Raw genomic sequence first — 25,901 nt, 5'->3', positions numbered from 1 at the left:
TCGTGCGCGCATCGTTCAGGAGTACCTTGAAGAGGTTTAAGTCTCTCGAATGGAATGGCCAGCAAGAAGTCCAGATCTCAATCCGATTGAGCAGGTTTGGGACAACCTCAATAGAAGGCTGAGAAGTTCAGAAAATCATCCAGCTACTCTTAATGACTTAGGAATCCAACTCGGAGAAATCTGGGAAGGAATAGATCAGAACATTTTAAGATCACTCATTTTGAGTATGAACCGTCGTTGCCGAGCTGTAATTAACGCAAGGGGTGGAAATACCGAGTATTAAATCACTTATCAGCATTTCAGTATTTTGAAAATTGTTCATTTCTCTTCTTTCACATAAGATTCGGTGAAATTCTGAATTTTTCTTCCATTTAATGTGTCTTGTTTCGTTCAAAACCTTCCCGAGAGAACATAAAAAACAAGTTATAGAGTCAATGTAGGGTTAACTTTCATTAAAATTGAGATTTTCAGAATATGCGTTAATTTTTTTGCGGAGCGTAGTAGTAGAATACCTATACAAAAAGTAAGAAACCTTTTCCCCACATTCTGCTGAATTATTGTGTTCAAATCAATGGAATGTGTTGCAAAAGTGCGAAAAAATTACATACTAATCAGTAATCAAACAGTCTAATAATTATATGATTCTTGGTTCGAAACAGACACGCGTTCTCATAGATGATAACTGAGCTCCTCTTCGAGTTCTGCACCTGGATGGATGACCGTTTTGCTCATGAATATTTTGCTCTATAGCTTTTCCGATTTTTTAATGTAGGCCCAAGGGAAATCGGCCATATCAGATGGCCATTCCAGTCAAATCTCGAACGCCGAGAATCCTAGAGGCGAAATTAATAATTAAAGCCCCAAGAAAAATCCCACGACAACGTGTAATATTGCTCCCCATTGTGGTGTGTCCATTATTCATAACGAACTCTGTACCGGAATGCGTAATTATATAATAGCAGCGTTAGGCCCGTATTACACGTGACAGTCATATAGTTAATCTCCGTCTCATATTGTTGATTGCACCTTTGTGATTCTAGACAGGTCTAGTGTTCAATTTCATAAGCATAAATCAATATGTGTATAGCTGTACCGCCGTGTTGAGCCCACCCTCCACTGTCTATTGTTGTGTGAGTGCGGCTTTGACCATTGTGTCTGGTGTGTTTGTGAGAGAGTAATGCGCCGTGTAAACTATTCCGATGATGAATTATGCCTATGTTGGGCAAGTTTAAGGTGACTTCGACACGGGAGCCTCATCGCTGAGGCCAGGGTGACGAAAGCTGGACCCAAACGCTTGCGGAGTCATTAAAATACAATTTGGTCGGCAAAAAAAGAAGCAAAAAAAAATTTTAAGTAAGCTTTGTGGTTAATGGCTTTTTTATCCAAGAATCATGTATTTTATTTGCGTTACTTCTCTATAAGTAAGTTTCTGAGGATCGATTTCTGTAAAATTGTAAGAACAAGCAGTGTGGTCTAAACTCGAGTCTCAAAGAGTAAATACTCTCCATCCTATCTTCAAATGGTATTGGAGAATCCTCAACATGAGTTGAAGAAGACTCAAGAAATGGTTCAACTGGAGGATCAGGGATTTAGATCTTTGGAAGGTTGGATGGGGTTAAATATGATCCTGTCTATGTCGATCTGCCCTTATGATTAGTTGAGTTTCCAGAGTTTTCAATTTGCAACGTGGAGACTAGGGTATTTTTCTCTTTCACAACTCCACTTCATCCAGCAGCCTTATATACTGTCGGAATTCCGTCCATCTATTCTCAGGAAATGTTGCACGGCAATTTATTTTGCTCTAGGATTATTCTATTTTCAGAAGCGCAATAAACTGGGACAAATTTATGGTTCATTCCAAGCATTGGCGAAAAGTGGAGCAGAATATTTTTCGTCTCTGTCATCTTGCGTATATTATTTACTCGTCGATGAAAATCTTCTTCGTTGATCCTGAACCAACCGCGATACTGTACAGGCAAAGCTCAAAAATCCTAATTAATCGCGCAAAAATCAAAATATATCCAGCGTGAAATCCAGGAGCTACAAACTTATACGTACATTCATCAGAATGATTTGACGGTCTTTTTGCGTAATTAATAATAATTAGAGTCGCAACTCCCTGCATGGCATATTTGCGGATTAATTTATTTATTTGGGGCTTAATTCCTGACGCGGATGCTGCTGTTTGGACAGAAGTGACACCGGACAAACGCCGGGCTGTCAATTAGCGTAACAAATGCGACACTTATGCTTATGATGACTGCGCTCTACACTCTTTGGTACAATAATCCCGATCTGGAGTAGGATGTATCAGCGAACATTTCTGATGCTCTTGCTCTCATGGAGAGTAGGTATAATTTGCCAAAGTTTTGACGTTGCCCAATAGTTCGATGAAAAACTTTGTAGCCACCAGACTATTAGTCTTCTACCTTCCCAAAGCAGGGCATATAATAACCACAGAAAAAGTTTGACACTATTCAATCTACATTTCAGCCCCCTTCATTCATTTTTCATTAGACTCAGGACTTCAGGATGCTGCAATCAAATTTAAAATCAGACTTCAATCCAGTTCGAAGATAGAACCGCTCTTTTTCCGCTGTAGCTTTTATTCAATGAAAAATAATTATCTAATTTAACGAATTTTCGTTCGATAGTAGAACCGGCCATACCTCCATTCAATGGCTAATTGGTTGATTCAATAATGAAAACAATTAAGGTTTGGAAGAGGGAAGAGCGACCAACAGAAAAACATCATTAAATTCTACCGAATTAACGGATGTACTTGGATATAATAAAAATAAAGGCCCAATTAAGAGATGCCCCGATGTTGGAAGTGGCTGGGGGTTGGAGTGAGCCTAGTTTTCGAGCTGATTCGGTGATTTTTGGTTTGTTTTTCTCGTAGGAAGGTTAATTAGTATTCGGCTCGTTTCCTTTGGTAGGATGCGTTCTCCATTATGTACACCGAGAAATACACTGTCCATTGATTCGTTGACTCTAATAACTTTTGGAATTGAACACAATTTTGGCATGTAATGGTTGGAAAATTTTCAGCGTTTATTAGAAAGACTAACAGCGGTTTTCATAAAACTTTGATTGTCCGATCAACGATTTGACACACACTCGATTCATAAAACGAAATCACTGAAACCTTTTGTTTTCTGAATATATTGAAGAAGGAGCAACTGAGAATAATTGAATGGACGTATGAACATCATGATTTGATGCGAGAATGATATTCTGAATGATCATGACTTACATATCGATTAAAAACAAATTGACGTTTATTCGTCAATCAAGCGTTGATTCCCCGATTAAGTTTTATGAAACCCGGAGTAAATTTTGTGCCATTCAAGGTTAGGTTATGCTAGGTTAGGTTAGGTCACGTTTTCAGGAACTCAAGACTCAATTCCTGCCATTCAAACTCATGGTTAGTTTGAATATGAGGAATTTAAATATCTTTCTCTGGGCGAACTAATTCGAAATACCCAAGGCGAGATTTCACGAAATTAGATTTATATTCCTCCAGATGTCCATGGGTTGAAATTGCCGAAATTTATTTCGTTCCAAATTGAGAGGAATTATCTAATTAAAAGACGTAGTTAGTTGGCATTTCCACATGAATTATTGACGTAAATTATAGGGAGTAACGTGGGTTCTTCTCCGAAAACAGGCAGTCTTCAATTATATTCTGCACTCTAATCCATTAAATCCGCCAAATTCATTTCGGAGATGTTCAGAATTATTGGGTGTTATTCGTCTTTCGAACCGAATCATTCTGAATAGATTTAGATTTTTCTTATAAAGTGAACTAATATTGTTGTTTTCTCGGTTTACTTTCGATGTTTATATTCTCTGAAATTTATTCCTAATGAACTGTAATCTTTGCCTAGTACATGCTTTCAGATTTTTGTTATATGCTCAGGATGATGAAATCAATTATAAAACACTGTCAATTTTGAAAATATCGAGGAAAATATGAATTTCTCCAGAAGTAAACGAATTGTTTTCTTGTTTAGATAGAGGTTTGGACACAAAACTATTATTGAAATCGAAATCTTAATTAGATACTGAGGATTATTTTGCTGATAATGTGAATATATTTCTCAAGTGTTGTCAATATTATTTTCTCTCTTCTTGGTTCAATCTTTTGCTTCATTAAATTGACATCAAGGCACGCTGTTTTAAAAACGAAAAACCATTTTTAATTCAAACATGCAGTGCATTCTGCATTTCATTATTGTTCGGAAAACAAAGTGCTCATCATAGTTATAACTATTGATTGATCAGTTCTGTACTGAGGGTAACAAATATTTGTCATGAATCGAAAATGCTGGAATCACATATCGGACTGCATAAATTTTAAATTAGTTTCGCTTTGTAATCGGAACTGAATAAATACGATCCATTCAATTCGATCAATCAACTGAGTGAACTATTTTGATAATCTCTCAATCTGCAACATTATTCTATTCGGCTTGAAATTGTAAAAATCGTGCGGAATTGTTATCCAAACTAGGATCGATAACAGGAATTATCCAATTTCGGATGATGGATGGAAAATTCATTCATGGAATTGAAAAAATTCGTTTATTTTTTAATATAAAACTCATTCCTCTTTCGCGAGAATGATGTACCATCGAAATTGGTGTTTGTCGCAGGAAAGAGCTTCATTCGTAGAGTTTTTCAGGCTAATTTTGTATTATACATCTTTTGAAATGTGGGGAATTTAAGTCTAGAGGTCCTCTTCCGCCTAATTAGTCCTGAAGGTCCTAAGTGGGTCATTTCAAAGATGCCCTGAAAGGACTGCCTAAGGGAATATCTACTTCAACGTAACAGATGGATAACCACAGGATCTTCTTTTCAGCGTCCCTTTACAGGTTCGAACTAGAAATTTTCTAAGAGGCCACAGGAAAAAATTTTCAGACCAAAATATTGGGGATATTGCAGAATAATTCCAGACATTTTACTGAAATGTTGATATTCCATTTAAATTTTTACGCTTCAAAGTAGAAGTCTCGATTACTAGCTAAAGATATTCAAACCTTAATTCGAAAGAGTGGATTAACACCCTGTATATGAACATAAACATCCACCTGATCCCAGCATACCACACAACTCATGATGATTAATGTAAAACGGTCAAAAACAACAACCTGACTTTCTAATTCCGTACCTGACTTAGGACCGTCCACCCCCTCATTCCAAATCCTCTACATCCCCTGCTGCGTCTCCAGACCCTTCTACACATTTTCTGTGTCGTATTGACCGCTCGAATATTCGCACGCAATTTAGTTATGCAAAGGGGGATTCATAAATCAAATTCGGTTCCCTTCTTGTGTCCCTTTCTTTCCTCACGGACTGTATTTAGCTCTTCAATTACCTTGTCATTATATTTCTCCGTCAAAATTGACCGCAGCCCTATTAGTCAGGAGAAAGAGGATGCTGCTGCTTGCGGGGGTAAAAATTGAGAGCTTGAAGGGAAACCGCTATGTTTTTGACGCATATTCCGTTAAAGCCTGAGAATACACTGCCCAAAAATTGATGCTTCAAAGCGACAACACAGTAGGGAACTGAAGATTGTATCTGGTGGAGTCTGCATCAAGCTTAAAAAAGTTTCCTTCTGTTATACTGTGCGATTCATCATCTTCGACATTAAACATCCATGAAATCTGTGTCTTCCTCAAAAGCGAACGTTTGAACCCCAAAATTCCTGGCACTTTTACTCCGGCATGAACCAGAATCTACCGATTTTTCACGCACCCCTTATTAAAACGGGAAACTCTGCCGAGGGAGAAAGCTCAGCTCGAGTTGGTATGAAAAAATGTGGACGAGGTAGGTAAATAACTTTATTTCAACGGCAATAATGGTTGAAAATGCGCCATTTGCGAGACATAGAGGCGAACTATTCTCCGCGAAATTAGAAAATGGAAAATCTCCTGTGAGAAGAAGGGTATTACGGAATACGTGAGAGCAGCCCCTTTCATCGGAATGAATGGATGCCGTGCGATGTGAGCCAGAAATGAAAAAGTGAAGATGAGAGGGCTTGATTGGAGACGAGAAAGTCAACTGAAGCACTGCGATAAACCTTTCAGGAAGTTTTTGTCCCGAACTCCGTGCATCCTTCAGAATGGGTTTTGTTTTTATCATTTTGAGTTTCACAATTTCCGTTTCTTTCCATTTCTCGCTTTGTGCTGTTTGAACATCACGAAAGGGATTTTTACACAGATGAACATATAGTTGTCCCTTTACTGCTGAATATACTAAGCCTGAAGTATTCTACTAAACACGAATCTTCGTGAAACAATTAAATTAAATCTAAAAAGATTCACACAAGAGTTTGGCCATTTCTCTCAATAGGTTCTTTTCTTTTCCCTGTTTAATTTCGAATCGATTTTAAGGCACTATCTACTGAATAACTCTGGGGAATATCTTCTATCCACATCCATTGATTCTTTTGGCCACGAACAGAAGCATGCTCGTTATTATTATCTGAAAAAGAACCGTACAAGATAAAGAAGACGAAAAGGAATACGATCACCGAACACCTCGATCTTATCAAGCAAGATTCTGTGTCCCTGTGTCTCGTAGAGAGAAAATCAATGGCAACATGTGGGATAAAGCGTATCCCATATCGAATACAGCGATAAGTCAAGATTTCCTTGCCCATTTCTTCAAATAAACTTTATCGCACCACGATCCAACGGAATTATAGCGTTAGGAAGACGGAGAAACGGAAAATTATTATTTTGTTTGGCTGGAACAGATTGCGGTAAAGCAAATAAACCAAAACCAACGCTGAAACCTAATATTATTTACCGTGGGAGTGAGGTTGTCGGCATGTAGTGAGATGTAGGGTGGCTGAGGTGATTCGGCGAGATCAAAGGAGGCTATTTGCTTACCTATTTTTCCTTAACATCTGTAGTAGGTTTATTTGATTTGAACGGAATTTGTAGACGCATAAATGGAATGGATTTTTGTCCAGCGAGTCTCTTTTAGACCATTCGATGATCCACCATTCGTAAATATTACAATTTCATAGATATTATGACATATTCGATAATTGAAGTTGAAAAAAGTCTCCTTTACCTGTAATATATTTATCATTACGGCTCTGCTCCACCTGCCTTAAGCTGTCGGCCGTAATAACTCATCGATTGTTTTTACTCATTCCCTTTTGTTTGGGTTGATTCTTTTCCCCTGTCATGGGTCAATGGAATTGTGGGCACCGGCGGTTGCAAACAATAAGACGTCAGTTAGTTTGACAAACATACCTACGTGGTTTTAGAATTTAAATGTGTGCCTGTGGAGCCGGGTCCCATGTCTATCTGATGTCTGATGATATGTAGATGCAGAAACACAGGGTGTGACTCATCATTCGACGTCTGAATTAATTCGTTGATGAATTGTTTAGCCCAATTCTTCGCCCACCTGATATTTGATAGATAGCAATGAAATCTTACGGGTTTCGGAAATTTCGGAAATAGATAACTTAAGGATATAATGAAATCATTTGGAGGAAAAAGAAATGGTGAAATGAGATGTGGTTAATTCTGTGAAAAATGTATTCGAATGCTAATTTCATTATTTTCCAAAAACGAACAGAAATCCCAAGGTGCATTCATTCTAAACATCAAGGCCAATCTTTGTCCCACCAATATCTCGTGTTCTTTTGGTACCGATGCTCATCCAACAAAGAAACAATAAACTAATGAGCAGAAGCGAGCAACAGGATTATTCTGAAGAGTGATAACCTCCATTAAATTGATCGCGTGTCGATTGATATCCACATAAAAAGGTTAGTTTACTTAAGACGGTCCAAGCTCGTCGTATATACGTGTTTTTTTTTCTCCTTCCTCGGCGCTATCTTTCTACGTTCCTAATGGATTGTTCGGGTGATTGAAAGGAACAAAAACTGCGATTTAGCGGTGGCCTTAATAGATTTTTTCTGGATATTATGGGAGGGTCTACTGCATGGGTTAACGAAATGATTGATTCGGGACGAAATTTCTTTCATGTCGTTAAGGTTATATTTCTGCCATGAATAGGGTTATGACGAGGGAAGAACACGAATTTTGCAGAACCATCTGGGAAATTTTGTGGTTCCATATCTGTGATTATGTAGTCAGAAACTTTATGCTTGAATTATCCAATTATTTGAAATGCATCGTCTAGGCATTTACATATAATGAGCAAAACAAGTCTTGGAACTGCATATTGACAATGAAAAAGTATGCACCATTTTTCTAGAGCTCTGATAGCGTCAATCATATTCATGCCCTATTTAAATTGCGCACGATAAATCACTGAATAACTCAACAACAGAACTGTGAGCAATAATTAGGGACATGCAGCGATAACCCCCAACCTTTCTAGGAAATTCGAGAAATGCAAAGCGTTAATTCAAGTTATTGGGTTGTTTTCTGCCACTTTGGCGGTCTTGAATTATCAATGAGGTTTTTAAATCTATTCGTTCCGGAACCTCCTTCTATGACCTTTTCTATGTGTTAAGGATTAACTGCATTTATTTATGTTCCTGTTTATTATTGACGATTAGTCATGTAACAAGATTTTAGCTACTTGTTTGATTACATCACCATTTCTGAAACATAGTTAATGAATTGTATTTTGTTTGGAAGAAGGCATCTTTTGATGAGGGTTCAAATTTCCTGACTCCAAGCGTTCACGCCCAAGCTAGGAAGAAGGAATGTGCGGAAAAAAGGAGAAATTTCAAAAACTTGACAACCCAAATATAATCGTTAGCTTTTATGGATGTACAAAAGTATTTTTGATATCCTAATATGCCTTTCTCACTACAGCAGCAGTTGTTTTGTTCAAATCTCCGTTTTAAACTTTTCAATCTGGGAAAATTCCAATTTTCGTGATTCTCAAGTTCATCGTGATCTTTCAGATCATTTCTGGAGTGAAAAGATTTATAGTTGGCTTCAATTCCACTCTCTGGAGTAATGTTGTAGATCACGATAAGTCTGGAACTGTTCCTTTGGAAATCTGTCTGCATCTCGGCCATCATTATCAACCCCATTCACCGACTTGATGAACGACTTGATTTCCTGATGGAGATATTGAAAAATATCACGTGGAAATCCTCTCCCCGCCCTCACGTTCATTAATTCAAATTCACTTAGCATGCCATTTCTTACGATCAGATCACGCTAACTCGTGATCCCCGCTGTGCGTTCCTTAATTCTAAAATCCCTGGATTCCGGGTTTTCCTCCTCAAAGAAAAAGTGTTCATTAATCTTGTTTCAATTTCCGCAGGCTGGCCTGCCCTGTTCCCGAAGAATTAAGGCTTTCGTGTTTATAAGGAATGATGGCCAGCGATGAGGTTGTCGACGATATTGGTTCATGAAGATTTAAAGACTATTCGGGAATTTTTGACTGTCCCAGGAAGTATTGCAGAAGTGACAAGGAGGGATGGTACTCATTCATTTCCATAAGCAATTAATATGGGTGGGTCTCGCTAATTGTTCGAGGAAAATGAGTGAAAAATTGTTCAATTCTGGATGCTTGAAAAAGAACAACAAGATGGTAGAACTCACAGTAAAAATCGTGGAGTTGAAATGCTTCAGTTGGGTAACATTTGGAATGAGCAGAACATTTTTCCATCAAAAAATTCAACCCACCACAAACCCCGTTTGACTCATGAGTATCTGAAGTCGAAAGCTTGAACCACCCACCAATCTATTAATCTTTCAATTGAGTCAGAGTCAACAGAAGCAGCATGATATCATACAACATATCAACTCCCATATGGACATGCATAAGTGAGCTATTAATGATTCTCCAAACTGAAATAACCGAGGAAATAACCCACCCAGATATCCTACTGCAAGTTATGAAAAGACTTAGCATAGGTTATATTGCGTGTCTGCAACATTTCTCAACAATTGCACGTGACAACCGTAAAAACCTGATGCCTCAAGTTAACAATGGAACAATTGAAAATCGGGGTTCAAGAAACGTTTCGATCGTTAATTTATACAGTCTGATGTATTCCTAGCACAATGCCACTCATAAATCCTGTTTCAATCAATTCGGAATCGATTTCTATATTTGCTTCAAGTTCTTTATCGCTTCCTTTACTGTTTTCAATAGAAGCAAGTGATTTACAGTTGAGGTAATGAGGAAATGTACGGATGCATAAGCAAAGAGGCACAACAAGCCGTACTTTAAGCATATCCTTAATGAGAAAGGTTGATGAATACTTTAATTATTCGAACTTTCGTTTGTACAACGTGCAAAAGCGTGAAATTGGGGATTTTAATATCTGATCATTTTTCTTTAGTTTATTCCTTGATTCGTCAAACTAAAATTTGTGGAAAGGCTACTTTTTTCGATTTTCAGAAATTATTCAAAGAAATTCTATTCGAAAATTTTTTCTGCTCAATCATTTGCATCCAACCTTGACCCATATCACTCTTCTACTCCAAAAAAATGTTCGTGTTTCTAATAATATTCTTCTTGTGAGTTCTAATAGTTCTATAATGAAAAAAATCCATAGTGGTGACCCCTCATGTTGTTCCTGTTGCAAACGCATACAAACATTCGTGTTTAGACAAAACAGCAGCTTTGTCTGTTTGTTTACTGAACGTCATCCGAATGTTAATAACACGGACGGTCAAAGTTTTCAACGGTACCTCTCAACATGCCAAACATATAAGGACCCGCAAGAAGGAATATAACAGTTGGCGGTATAAAAAACCTACGAGCCATGGGGTGAGATGGGGAGATAAGGGAACCTGCTTGCACACTGCTCATATTGAAGTCACCCTCAGGTAAGTTGTTGGGGAAAGGGGACGAAGCAGAATTTCAAACAACGTGAGAAGTTACTAGACATTTTCACAGAGTCCCTTCAACCTATGACGAACTAAAAAGCAATAATCATTTAGAATCTATTTTCAGTACTATTCCTTCAACATAAAAGGAATTCTGAATGATATTTCGAAGAGCTATTCCACGGGGAAAAATGACAGGAAACTTGTTTTAATGGTTTTCGAGTTTTTCGATGAGGATGTGTTCCTGAAACACATAAAACGAGAATAGTTCGGTTCAGCGCAGGAATGGAATTTCAAGTAGCAAGTGTTGCTTTGAAATATCTGTTACAAGTAATAATAAAACCGCTCAATTATAGCTTCTTACTCCCGAGAACCTGAGAAACAAGATACACTTTCGAAACTGTGATTATATTCTGATTGCTTCATTACCAAGCAACCTATTATATCTACTGTTCGAAAATTATTTCGTTACTCTTGACGGAGTTCTTCTCGTGTTACATTAATGGTAGACTATAGGCACACCCCCTGCAGTCTCCAAGAGTGCAGACTATATATATCTGTAGCAGGTAGTTTTAAATGGATTTGTGGTTCCGGGGCCAGTTGTTAACCTCATGAAGATGAATGTCCCCCGTCTAAAAGTAACAATTAGGGCCGCCATATAACCATAACGACATTTCGTACCTATTCTCCCAGAAGCAGATAAGTGCTTTTTTGTGAGCCGAGGGGTCCCCTGCCCGACCTTATCTTCCCGGTGTTCGTGTAATTTAATAAAGGGAAATTTTCACCTCTTTAAAATACGGGAGAATGAGGGTGATAACGTTCCTAAACGCAATTTTAAAATTCTGCCCGTAGGCGTATCGGATTTACAAATCTGGTTTTCGGATAACGCTGACAGCTCGGGCATCTCTAATGATATATTTCTGTTTCTTTTTCGCTATTGCTGACAGGGAAAAACGGTACTCGGGGACGAAAGTTTGATCCCTTAACACTTTCGAATTAAAAGGGGAAGACAGTTGAATGACAGTAATGAAATTTTGAGCCAATGTGAAAACATTGCCGGAAGTCGGAATCCTTTGGGGCAGACACGAAATTAGGTAAATATCCTTGTTTTTTAGAAGAATTATACTTCAAATTTCAGGCTGGTTCAAGACAATCAAACGAGGAACTGAGCGTAATCATAATTGAACATTTAACCCTTCATAACATACACGGTTCCTTATCAACTGCAACTTGTGGAATAATTCAATTGGGAAAGATTTTCATTTCTGGACACTCTCACAATTCTGTCTCTCTCTATCTGTTGGCACGACGAACAAAGATTCCAATTCTTGGATAACTCGGCTAAATGAAAATTAACGAAAAATATGTCGGGTATTTTGTCCACCGCAATCCTTTAATCAAAACCTATTTTCCCGACCATAACTCTCTCACATCGATGACATATTGGTTACAGCGAAGAATTCGCAGATGTTCGAAATACTCTCACGTAGAATATTTGCTCGAAATTGCCTGAAATTGTTTTCCCGAGGTATGTGTCTTGTTTTTACCAAGCGTCCAAACGTCAGGCTGTAACTCAAGGGTACATCCTCATAAATCTGCCGGAGCTATTCCAAAAGTCATATTGCGAATAGGACATCGAACATTGTTTGACAGATAAAATCTCAGCCGCGTAGTTTATGGAATTGTAATTTCAGGATAGCACAGAAACGGCGATGACGATGTAAAAACAGCGGGAAAATTATGTGCATTCTAAATGGCAATCGAATATGCGCATATGTTATGCTTTTCCTCAGTTCCGTAGGAAAATATTCAACTGCTACAAAAAATGTGGGTTGCGACTGTCATAGGTCAGACGCGTTAAACAACGACACTATAGACATTGACATATTTCAGGTCGTCTGAATAATGGAGCCCGACAAACCGCAGTGATTGCGAGTAGGCATAATCCCACACGTTTTACGGTATTGTTGTATGTGAAGCGCCATATTATATATTTGTCATTGCAAAAACCAGTGAACTTTGGACTGGATAAAATCGAGCTCTGCCACTCTTGTCTATCTCTAGCCATCTCAACGAACGTTTTTTTATATAGCAGGGGGAATTTTTTCAATTAGTTTCTGTACTTATCATCTGTTGGCATCTTGGTCTCTTCTTCAAAACTTTAATATCACTAGATTCCTTACAGGGCACTGACTCCTCAGTTTGCGCCTAATGATAAAATGGGTCTAACAGAAAATGACGAGTGTAGATTCTGTGGGAAGAAAGAGGAAACTCTGGCGAAGCTTTGGGCCTTAGACTCAATATCGACAGAAAGCCTTCAAACACATATCAGCCTGGAGAATGAAACTCTAGAACAGATCGAGCAGTCCAAATATTTGGGAAGCTTCATAAATACTAGAGCTAACCTAGACACGGAAATACACAACCGTATCAATTCGGCATCACGGGGCGTCACGGGCATTCTGGAAGCTAAAGGTCAGAGTGTTTCAAAATCACGACCTCAATCTGAAGACCAAGACAGCTGTTTACAAAGCAGTCGTCCTCCCAACGCTTCTTTACGGAAGCGGAAGCTGGCCCTACGGTCGACATATTAAACAGCTTGATCAAACGCAACAACGTCATCTAAGACAGATATGCACATCAGATGGTTCCACAAAGTTTCGAATGCAGAAGTCTTGCAACGCGCGAGTTGTACAACGATTGAGACTCGAGTAACGAGGGCCGGACTCGGATGGTGCGGCCACATTCTGAGGATGCAAGACACAAGACTCCCCAAAATAGCTCTGTATGGCGAATTGACAGAGGGAGCCCGGAAACCAGGAGGCCAGTATAAGTGGTTTAAGGATACACTACATCAATCCCTAAAATCAGTTAATGCCAATCATAACTGGGAACAACTAGCGTAAGACAGATCACAGTGGAGGTCTATGGTGCACAGTTTAACGAAGACTCGAGAAGAATACAGCGGCGGCCAGATCTGGTTGGTGACTATACATGCCCGGAGTGTGGAAGGATCTGTAGGTCACGATTGGGTCTCTTCAGTCACAGGAGAGCACACAGTCGTAATTAGCCCTAAGAAATTATAAGTCTGTTCTTTATTTTTATGTCTTTTTGTAGATTAATTTCCGGTAACGGGATAAAGCAATGAATGAATGAATGAATGTTTAAAACGACCAAATCATGCTAATCTCTATAAATTGAAGGTTACTTGCTGTTAAGCTGTTAAAAGCTTCCCAACTTTCGAACGATACAGGGTCCAATAATTCTCCTAATCAATAAAAGATAGGATGGACACGAGCCTGTCCCCAATTCGTATTTTCATTCGCCTGGAAATGTTAATATGGCCGCGCGCGTCATGTCTTCGCCAAAGCCAGGACCATGTTTCACTAATTTCAGCGTCGTAATAGCGGGAGGATTCCATTTGGGTCCAAAGTTTCACGAATTAATGTCGAAATAGACTCTCTCCTCTGATGTTCGAATCAAACGTGGAATGGGCCAGAACGAATACGTAGGGGCCCTTAATCCCGAATCAAATTGAAATAAACGGCCAAATTAGTTGTAATTAGTGGCCTGAGAGCAGACCGATCCTGGTCGGTCTTCCTGGATTCGCGTTTCAGGATCACCCCTATGCTGAGAGCAGCGCTCGTTCGTTTTCTGGATTGACTTGGAGGAGAATCCCATCGATTTTAGGGGAGTTTGCGATTTGGGGAGAGTATGGGCGCATTTTTACTTTCCTTAATATAGCGTTCATCGATGATGTTCGAAGATAACATAAAAAAATACCTCATAATAAATTTTCTGCCACAGCTATAATACAAAACTGCTATTGCTCTATTGTTTGTGAGTCAATGAGAAATATTGTATATTTCGAAATTGATTTCCGTATCGGATATGGTGGTATTGAAGCCATAACCTCACTCTGGTTCATAAAACAACATATCCTCCTCAAAGAAAAAGGATAATCCTTTTGATCTCACAATAGTTGAGGAAGAAGTTGAGTTTTCTTAAAAATACACTTTTTCTTCACTTTTTACGTATTTTTTTGGTCAGTTACAGCCCACAGTTTAGGGGTGAGGGATGTGAACCTCGAAAATTCCAAGAATTGTTGAATTGATTCAAAAAAAAACAAAATTTTTAATATCTTCTAACAATTCTCATCAACACATCCCCCAAAATTCGTTTCCACAATTCGAATGATTCCTTCAACTACCAATCTATAGCAAATAATGGAATATCAGCCCAAAGTCAGACAAGATTCAACATCGGAACATGGAAGGCCTGTTAATGTAGACCTTGTTGAGTAAATAGGTCTGTCCTAACTATTACACGAAATTTACATATCTCATTCCCCCAAAGTGTTCTATGTTTATTCGTGAACAGAGATCAATATTGATCCAGAAAACCATTTCACAACCTTTGAGGATGAAAGGTTTGTCAATAGAAATTCGTAAAGGCTTCAAGATGAACATCTTCAAATACTAATTGAGCATGAGTATGAAGTTATGTTAATAAGTCGTGAATTTGATGTTCTGTATTGAGGGGCAGAAGGAAAACAAGGATATTCTGTTATATCGTATTCTTTTTAAGCTGACAAGAGCATTTTAGATGGCCTCCTAGATGGTCCGATCTTAAACCCATAGAACACGTCTGGAAGATTATGGGCAAAAGATTAATAAGAGGAAATCGATCATCTTATTAGGACCCCTAAGACGCCTGTATAAAAAAAATTGTGTTCGGTGTTCTATGTCACTTGGTTTATTTAAGACTGATTCCATAGTGAAGTTCGATTCAGTGCTCTATCTCAGTTTTCCATCGGAACTCTCTGATTAATGGATCAAAGACGTAGTAGGGTAGAAGCGTTGGCAATTGAGGAATAGTAGTAGCCTTCACGCTATTCGTTGTTGAGTTTTCAGGACACGTTTCTCGGCTCGCTTTTGCTCAAACCAGCTCTTCGATTTAATGTGTGTGCAATGGAAAACGTAAATACGAACGTAAATATAAACCAGATCGTGCCACCCGCCCTGTGCACTCTACTCTTTATGTAATCACGACTCATCAGGATCGGATTCTAGATATCCACATGGATATCTCGAACTCGACAAAATTTTATTCGAAATACGGGGATATATCGAAGAATTCTAAGCCTACTATAGAACCAAACAGAATTTCAATGTCAAAATATTTTATTACTCAACATATTATTATTCTCCTCTTAATTTGATACATTCATTAGAGCGAACCTGCAACGTCTCTAGACCTTAAAAAAAAGTTTCTTTTGACCTCCACAGCTTTTGTTACCTCCACGTTGGAAGAAAATTTACGACCTTTTAAACTTTTTTTCAGTTGAGAAAAGAGATGCTAGTCGGATGAAGCCAAATCTGGTGAATAATAAGGGGGGTGTTCTAATAATTCAAACCCTAAATCACGAATTTTTTGCATGGCAACATGAGATTTGTATGCAGGGGCGTTATCCTGCAGAAACAAAACACTTTTCAAGCAGATTTTTAGACACAAAACTTCTTAGGTCTTGGAGAACCCGAGTGTCGCCATTCCATCGATTGTTGTTGCTTTGTTTCTGGATCGTAGAAATGCACCCAAGTCTCATACATAGTAACAATTCGGTTTAAGAAGTCTACATCGTTTTCAAATCGAGCACAGATCGAACGCGATGCTTCTACCCTTGCACGCTTTAGGTCAACGTTTAAACATTTGGGGATCTATTTTGCAGCAATTTTTCTCATGTCCAAATGGACGTGAACTATATGATGAACACGTTCGTATGAAATATTCAGTACTTCAGATATCCGTTTTAGCCAAAGTCGACGGTCTGATAAAATCGTGTCATGACTTCATCGATATTTTCGGGGACTGACACAGAAACTGGCCTTTCCGATCGGTCATCATCTTCAATGGAAAACTTACCTCTTTTGAAGCTGGCAGTCCAATTTTTCACGGTCGCATACGAACAATATTGATCACCAAGGGTATTAAGCATATCTTCGTAAATCTGCTTACCTCTTAGCCCTTTTAAATACAGGTACTTGATGATGGCTCGACACTCCAATTTTTCGATTTTCACAATTTCGGTGGACATCTTCTTTCTTTTAATTTATTGCGTAACTCTGGTTTACTTTTTTGACCTCAAACTTCACACTGACTTCTAATGAGTTATTGTTCGTTGCTATGGTAATGCAATATTTTTTGATGCATGGAACTTGTCTAGGCTAACTAGATATCAATACATCCTCGTATATTTCATTACGGAGACATTTGATGCTCAGAAATGCCTTTATGTTACAGGTTTTCTGGAAGGACAACGGAGTTATCCGCCAAAAAGCATACTGAGGTAAGATCAGTGGGTCAAAGCATTCGTATCGATTCTTCCTTATCTGAATACACCCCTGCGTGAAAACTTCTGCCGATACGGATAAACATTCGAACCGCAAAACTCAAAAGCAAATATCTCAAATATAATTTCATGAATTAAATATCAGAGGGGAATCCGAATCGCATCGAAATTGAACGTTTGGGCTCCGCAGTCAAGACTGGAATTATGCTGTGGCGTAGGTAGGAACTCGTGGTAGATTGCTTCATTCCATAGACACCTTTTTTCATTCGGTCGTTAGTTCCGATACCTGATTTCGTAGCCAGGTTCTAGCAAATCATGGGGTAATTGGAGCTTTGAAGAAATCACGTTCCAGCATATCATTGCGATGTAGGGAGTGGAATGTTGTTGTGATATTTCTCTGCACTTTCTCACACTTTTTCAAGATGATCCTACGAAAAACGAAGAGGAATTCTAGACTTTACATAACACTGAAATGCATGAGAAAAGTTCTCGTAGGAAGTTTAAATATTTCAAATGTGCATGTTACGTTTTTCTTTCTCTATTTTTACATTCTTCTCTTTTCTATGTCAATCAGTGCTGGTATAAATTCACATTTATTTTAGCAGTCGGTTGGCCATGAAATAATTTGCTCAAAGTTTTTGTAACTAGAACGGAGTAAGGTTGGCACTCATGAAATGTCGTTAATGTCATAACGCCGTTGTCACAACTAATATCAATTTTTATTACTAAAATGCCGAAAGTGATTGAAAAAAGGAACAGGGTTTCAGGAAGTGCTATTTAAAATTCATGTCATTCAAATAGTTATACCCTGATGTTCTAAAATCTATACGTCAGACGGTAGCGAACATATTCAGTAAGAGAATTTATATAATCTTTCATATTCTGAATCTAAACGACTTATATTTCAGCTGAATATTTCCACAATCAGAAAGATTGTGAATGAAGAGGATGACAAAGAATTTCCTTCTATTGGGAGAACCAAAAAAGTGGTGGCATTTGAGAATTTTATGTTTGAGTGAATTAATGCGAAAAGTTTACTACAGGATTTTCGATGAATGTCATCGTAGAATAAGTTCCCGAAAATTGATTTTTCTATTTTTCATTTGACTTGTCCCATATCGTCGTTAAAACCCGAAAAATGTGTAACTCCCAATTTAATCAAAAAAGAGATTTTGATGCCATCCCTTAGCGGTTTTCAACATCTACATGCTCAGAAGTTTGTGTAGTTCCATCGAACAGTTAAATATTTTTCCCGCGCAAAATAGAATAATGTGTATCTCCGTGCTTGAAATTGTTTAAAAGAAATACGTGTACCTCCCTTACACTAGCACGGCGTCAGTGCATATATCCACATCACATCAGTGGATAACATAAGAAGTAGTGGAAAAATAGTGCTGCTTTGCTGTGAAAACGAAGGTAAATATTAAGGGAGTACGGGTAATAATAAAAAGTTTTTTGCCTCTGCTGTCAAATCAGCTAAAATGGAGTTACACATTTTTCGGGTTTTAACGACGATATATTGCAAATGTCTTAAGGTGCAAATAAATACCTAATTATTATTATTATATCAATGTATTGAGATGAACAGCCACAAATACGCGCCAGTTGTCCTGTATATTCATGTGAAATCTTTGTTCAAAGGTGAAGTTCATCTTGACTTGAAATTTCCTTTAATTCCTTTTACTTATATTGATGCAAGATGATTTTTGTTGAAGAATTTAACATTCTTGTAATTATCTGTTAATTCCTCCGGGAGATACCCTTTCCCAACCACTGCATCATATGCATTTCATTTTCGGGTTAATATTTTTGAAATCTACAACTGATGTAACGTATTCAAACTTCAGCTAAAGAAGATTACGAACATTTACTCTCCTCAAGCTAGTGCATATCATGATATCATACTGATCTCTTGTATTTTCCATGCAAATAACTGGATTTGGTATGCCTTCAATCAGTTTGTATGAACTTCAATTATGTTCGTCACATATTTTCTGAAGAGATTCGACATTGTGATAAAATACGTAATAACAGAAACTTTTACGTAGAACGGGTAACATAGCGTTGATTTAAAACCGAAAAATGTTTTGACAAGCGTCATAACCCCACATTTTCGTACTATACAGAGTGAAATGTGTCAAATTTCCATGGCCAACCGACTGCTAAAATCAAAGTGAATGGAGTATACCTTCACACACTTTATAGCGATAGGCCACACGAGATTATTAAATTTGACAAACGAAAATCAACGAACACAGAGAGGATTAATAAATCTGTCCTAAGTAAACTAGATATTTCTTGTTGCATTCGAAATATCTTCGCCTGCTTCGATTTTTACTTTTGCAGAAAGTGCGTGACGTGGGCACTGCATGAATTATCGACCAAGAATTTCCACGTCCAGCATCTAGAGTGTTATTTCTGGTAGAGGTTAATATACCGTCTCATAACGCTGCCTCGAAATCCTCCTCAGTAATTGCCCTTCGCGTTTGTGCAGCCTCTTCGTCCACCATTTGCTGGCATCGTAATATCTCAGCCGAAACGTTGTGGAAAAGGGAAACTTGCTCGGAAACATCATTATGGATTATGGGTGTCATCGGGCCTCTTGATTTATACGGGACATCCGCAAGGTTTAGGGCTTCAGTGTCGGGCCTCCGGCTCATTACTGCTTGCATTCGCGAGACTATGGACCAATTTATATTTAAATGAAGTGATTTAGTACGCTCGATTAATGTACTGGATGGCCGGGGCTGCATTATTAGTCCTCCTCCATACTCCGTATGTCATATTTTGAGACAGATTCGATGCGGGCCATCACATGAGACAGTCGGTGATTGGATTTGATATGCCATTATTCTCGATGATTATGTGCTGGACGTTGCAACGTCTATCTAGTTACGCGCCACTTTGTATAGATGAGAAATGCACAATGGGTATCATTGCCTTATGTCAATCTCATTGATAGAAACATAATCTTCCGAAAACTCCATTCAGTTATTGGGTATTTTCCCAGTAGGCTGAGCTCTTTTCATCAATTTCCTCTATTCTTCTGGAATTCTCATATGAGAGCAATAGAAAAAATTATATTCCTCTCAATATCATGCACAGTAAACTTATGGGAAGATGGGAACTAGGAAATCTAGGAATGTGGTGAAGATAAACAAATTCCAACCTTCGCAAATATTAGGTCCCTATATTCACTCTATTTCACTTCTGAATAACAGTGCTGCCATGTATTTCTCAATAAATAATTAGCAACCCACGTAGATGAAGTTCTATACTCCTTATAATCATCTCATTCCAAGAAATTCGCTTGGAATATAAAAGACATCTCGTCCTCTTTTTAGAAAAAATAAAATTTTCTTTCCCTGCAAAATCCACCAATTTCTTCGTGCAGTAATTTTGGTGATGATGTCAAAAACAGTTATTATAACTTCCACTTTAGTCGCTAGTAATAACGTATCCCTTTCGAAAAGATTATACCTGAAATTATACGTTCTGCTCGGATTTGAGCATGGAACAAGGTAATAGAGGTCCTTAAGAAACTAATGACTTTTTCATGGCATAATTTGCTCCAGATCTCAAGCTCTGTCATTGAGGATTTCAAAATGAATTCCCCACAATTCCTGAATTTTACCCAATGGAGTTTAAACTCGATAGATGAAAACTATCCCAGGGAAAATATGTAATACATAATACAATATCAAAGAATTGTAAGGTGGCTCGATAGATGAAAACTATCCCAGGGAAAATATGTAATACATAATACAATATCAAAGAATTGTAAGGTGGCTCGAAAACCACAATCATTTTTCCAGTTGAACACGAATTTGTTCCCAATTTAGAAGAATTCCATAGAGAGTCTCATTATTCACCATTATTTTTATTAGTCCAATGTCCTATGGTCCCAAGAGTACTATCAATCATTAAAACTGAGGAATTCTAAATATACGAGCTATTATGATCGATCCATTTATACTTCCTTATGGAAAACAGTCAATTTCCAATGTGACAGTGCCTTAATTATAATGAATTAGCTCGGAATTATGCCTCAATCCTTTAAAACTTTATATTCAACACGAGAACCGTCAAAATTAATCGAGATCATGTTTCAATGAGAAATTTTTTCATCTTGACGATCTGAAAGCAATGTTCATATCTCTTCTTACGTCACCTCATCAATTCACTTACAATTATCCGAAAACGACAGATGCCGCAATGAAATATCGCAGTATTTCATCTTTCACTTCAAGTCCCTTTACAATTTTTATTTATCTTCCCATTATACCTGAAGAATAATGGTACCATAGCTCTTCGCCGCCAACGATAATATAATAATATTAAGCGAATTTACAGCCTATTCATGACAGCAATGGATGCTAAATAACGTTCCTTATGTACTTCCACGTATTATTACAAGAACAAAAGCTGGGATTTGACTTGCTGCAGACAGTACTTTTCTCGATAAATATTATCCAGTCGACAGAATATCCCATTGGATAATGGAGCTTAGATTAACTGCACTGATTAAAAAGACCAGCTTCATCTGTCTCGAAAACTCCCATAATAATCCTACTTCTGAAATTGAATTACATAGAACCCAGTAAATGAGCAAATATGCAGCAATATAATTCATTCAACAACTAACATATTATTTATGGATTTGATGGAACGTTCGTATTAATAACTCTGAATTGGTGCACTATTTCAACGATATCCCTCAAATTTCCCACAATTCTATTTTCCCGAATCTGAATTGTCTTCTGCTATAAGTATGTTTCACTTTTTCTTAAATTTTCAGATCTGATTGTATATCAATTCTGACGGTTATATCGCCGATGCAATTCTTTCCATCATTCCGCTTATAAATAGACCTGTTCAAGATATTCAAATGCGGCCATCCAATTTGAATGTATACGACATAAATTTTCATAATTTCCTTCAATTATCTGGTAAGTGTCTTCCTCGGGTTAGTTTCCTGAGACGTGTCATGCACGTTCAGCAGATTAATTTATCGCGAGTTAAGCATGTGGAGTTGAGCTTTAATGATGCCCATTCGGATTTCTCCAGGCTCTGGAATGCCATACAATACGTTAGTTAATTATTTAGTTTTTGTCATGTCGAATCACCGCGTTCGATGTCGGCAGTAGCATTGGGAATTCTACACCTCGTGAAAGATCATCTCGGCTTGCTGGCTGGGGATTCAGTGACAAGTATGGCACTAGGATTTGGTTCTGCAGTCTCGTCCGGAGATGCTCAGTGGAGATTCAGCTCAGATAAGGATCAATCTAACAGGATAGTACACTTCATAAAATGAGTTATTAGCTAACTGAGGGATATGGGAAAACTAATATTGTATGATTATATGGAATTGGGGGAATGTTTGTACACCCACAGATTTGCAATCGAAAAAAAGTGTCCCTCCAAATAAACTGCTCAACAAGAGTAAGGGATATCGTATTCAATCGTTTTTAAAAGTATGTAATCTTCGAGAAAATCGCTGTAAAATTATTTAAAACTCAATAACAACTTGAATCGATCCAATATGAGACATTTCGTCAATCTGATCGCCTTTTTTCTGAAGTTTGGTTCTTTGCATATGCTTCATGAATGTTCTTATTTTGAAATGAAGTCAGTTTATCAACGGCTTCGATTTGAAACGAGTTTTCTGAAAATGCCAAGACGTAACACACAGACAAACGCTGAGGCTAATAGGGCTATCGGAGTGCTACAAGGTGGCCTAACTCAGGTTGTTGTAGCGGAAAGGCTCCAAGTCAGCCAAAGTGTGATATCTCGACATTGGAATAGGTTCAGGGAGACACCTGCTCAGGATCGTTTCATCACCGTTTGGGCGAGAAGAAACCCTACATCTACGTGTAGAATGCTACAGAATTATCTTCAAAATGCAGATGGGGTCCAAGTTTCCATCGAAACCATCAGAGAAACGTTTGAGGGAGGTGAATCTAGATTATAGAAGTCCATTAAGAGGAGTTCCATTACCACGTGACCATAAGCGTCAAAGACTGGAATGGGCAAGGCAACATATCAATTGGAACGATCAATGGCGTAGTGTCCTTTTCACTGATGAATCCAGATATGGACGATTTTCAGATTCTCGAAGAATAAGGGTATGGACAATCCCACGCATACCCCGTAATCGTCGCTATGTCCAAGAAGTCCATCCATTCCGAGGGGGTAGTGTTATGGTATGGGCCGGGATATGTTTCAACGGGCGCACAGATTTACACATTTGTCCTGGGAATATGTCCACTTACACTATAGGGAGCATGCCATTGATAACGTTGTAGCAAATTTTCACGCTGCTATTGGTGAAACTTTTCAATTTCTAGACGATAACGGTAGACCGCACCGTGCAGCCATAGTTGAGAATGCGCGCGAGGAGCTTGGTATTCCACATTTACCAATACCTCCGCACTCACCAGATTTGAATTGCATAGAACACGCATGGGATATGCTCCAAAGAAGATTAGATAATCATCAACCTACCCCAGAATCCTTGAATGATCTAAGAGAGCTTCTGCCCCGTTTATGGGGGTACACTTGTGTGTAGTATGCAAAGAAAATGTCAAGCTCTTGTTGATGCCCGTGGAGGACATACATTGTATTGATAGTCTTAAAATGTTGAATTCTCTGGGAATATAATTTCGTTATTTTACTCGATTTTTCGTAACCATCCTGTATACGCTGCAGACCTACAGGCTAAAATTAATTTGCAACTTGAAATCATATTAATATGAATTTTCATCACAAAAATCTTATTTTAATAATCGACTGACGTAAATATCTGGCAGGACTATTTCATGTTGGCCATCTGTTTGTGGTGGTAGAAAGTTAGCTGCCACCATCAAGGTGGAACAGTGAATTCGAGTAGTAAAAAGAAAGGAACTCGAAATAGCTGACGTAGCCGATGGGTGCATTCATCCCGCTCAATTTGAGCATAAACGAAAGCTAGAGCTCAGCGAAATGATGGATTAATTCCGCCGCTAATGATCATAATGAATGTAGCATGCTGATAACGCCAGAATCTGCCGTGAAATCGCCTGGGAACCTCTATTAAGCCTCAGTACGGTTAACTAAGTTTTCCTAACGTGAAGGATCGCTTTCAGATTGGAGCCGTAGTTGATCGACAGTCCTCCTGTGGGAGTGCAGCTTTTCCCTTCCGGATCCAGGTCTGGAGAAAAATGTGCGGTCGCGTTCGTTCCTGTTCGAGTGGAAATAAAAGAACGCAGACATAAAAGAAACGCTTATTTAGCGAGGGAGTGCTCTTTCCGACCTTCATAATCGAGTTCGCCCGGCAAATTTGCAACTCTGTGGAAAAATTATTGGGCGCAATCAGTCGTGAATTCAATATTTCGCGAGGTCAGATCGTTTGGAAGAGAGCGCTCATTCTTCCAAACGTGATGAATTGGGGAATTTCGAGATTGATTAGGTCCTTTCTGGAAAAGTGTATTCGAAGGTTGCTGATTTCTTCTATTCGAGGTGTTGCTTTGATTCCTTCAATTGATACGTATTCCTTTTCTAAGTCCAATAGAACGGTCTTGACGAATTTTTAACTGAACCCATCGTTTTCAGGATTTCTCGAAGGTCAGCTTTGGAGTCCTTCATCTCTCAATAAAAGTTACCGTAGATGGAAATGTGATAAATATTCTGAAAAAGGAACTCTTCTAATAATAAATATGAAAATACTGCCGTTCGGTCTTGACGATTTTATTTTGTTTTCCCACTTTTCATTTTCGAGTTGACTCGAAGAGCTCTCTGGAGTGCAACTCTCTATCGAATCATCAAGTATTTGGTTTTCTAGAATCTTCAAAACAAATTCTATGCTCTCTATATCCTAAGACAGTAATAGAACATCCCGATTTTCAGACAGAGTAGCAAATAATAAGTCATTTTAGGGGGAGCAAGGTAGACCTTGCTCATTTTTGACCCGAAAAATCGAGATTTTCAAAATCGAGTTTTTGTGCTAGGGTGAAAGCCTAGGCAACGCTGATTATATAACCGGAAATCCCAATTGGATCTGTCGAATATAACGGGAGATATCGCAGATTGAAAATTGCAATTTTCGAAAAATGCCATATTTCCATATGATAATCTAAACGAAGGGAGATAGGCTTTCGAAATTGCTCGCAATGGATTCAGCGTGTTCGAGAACCTATATTTTCATACAAAAATTTCAAATATCTGTCATTTTTTAGGAGAAAATAGTTTTTTTTTTGTTTTTCCACTTTTCATTTTCGAGTTGACATCGAAGAGCTCTCTAGAGTACCTACAATTCTCTATTGAATCATTGTTTGGTTTTCTAGAATCTTCAAAACAAATTTTATGCACTCCAAATCCTAGGACAGTAATAGAACATCGTGATTTTTAGACAGAGTAGCAAATAGGTGATTTTAGGGGGGTCAAACCCCTTGCTCATTTTTTACCAAAAAAATCGAGATTTTTGAAATCGAGTTTTCGTGCTAGGGTGGAAGCCTAGGCAACGCTGATTATACAACCGGAAATCCCAATTGGATCAGACGAATATAACAGGAGATATCGCAGATTGAATATTGCAATTTTTGAAAAATGCCATTTCGGTAATGAAACTATGCACTAAGAGTAATAGGTTCTCGAAATTGCTCGCAATATGTTTTGCGTGTTCGAAAACCTATATTCGCTCACCAAACTCTCGGATATCAAACACTGTTTACCAGAAAATCAGATTTTTAATTTTTCCATTTTTCAACTTTCGAGTTAGGTTG

General features: G+C 38.1%; 1 protein-coding gene across 2 annotated transcripts in view; it reads left to right on the top strand.

The window, feature by feature from the left end:
* The window catches only part of LOC123311390 (netrin receptor UNC5C), a 191,263-nt gene that overhangs the window by 6,272 nt on the left and 159,090 nt on the right, over positions 1–25,901 (top strand). The window contains exon 2 of one of the 2 annotated variants that reach the window (XM_044895292.1): positions 17,094–17,139. The exons of the other annotated variant lie outside the window; for it this stretch is intronic. The gene's annotated coding sequence lies outside the window, so the exon portion shown is untranslated. The remainder of the gene's footprint in view (positions 1–17,093; positions 17,140–25,901) is intronic. 2 annotated transcript variants of the gene reach the window in all.

Source organism: Coccinella septempunctata, chromosome 4 (genome assembly GCF_907165205.1).
Source record: "Coccinella septempunctata chromosome 4, icCocSept1.1, whole genome shotgun sequence".
In the NCBI taxonomy this organism is placed as follows: domain Eukaryota; kingdom Metazoa; phylum Arthropoda; class Insecta; order Coleoptera; family Coccinellidae; genus Coccinella; species Coccinella septempunctata.
The sequence above is the reverse complement of the archived record's forward strand: the minus strand, read 5'-3'. Positions and strand labels throughout refer to the sequence as shown.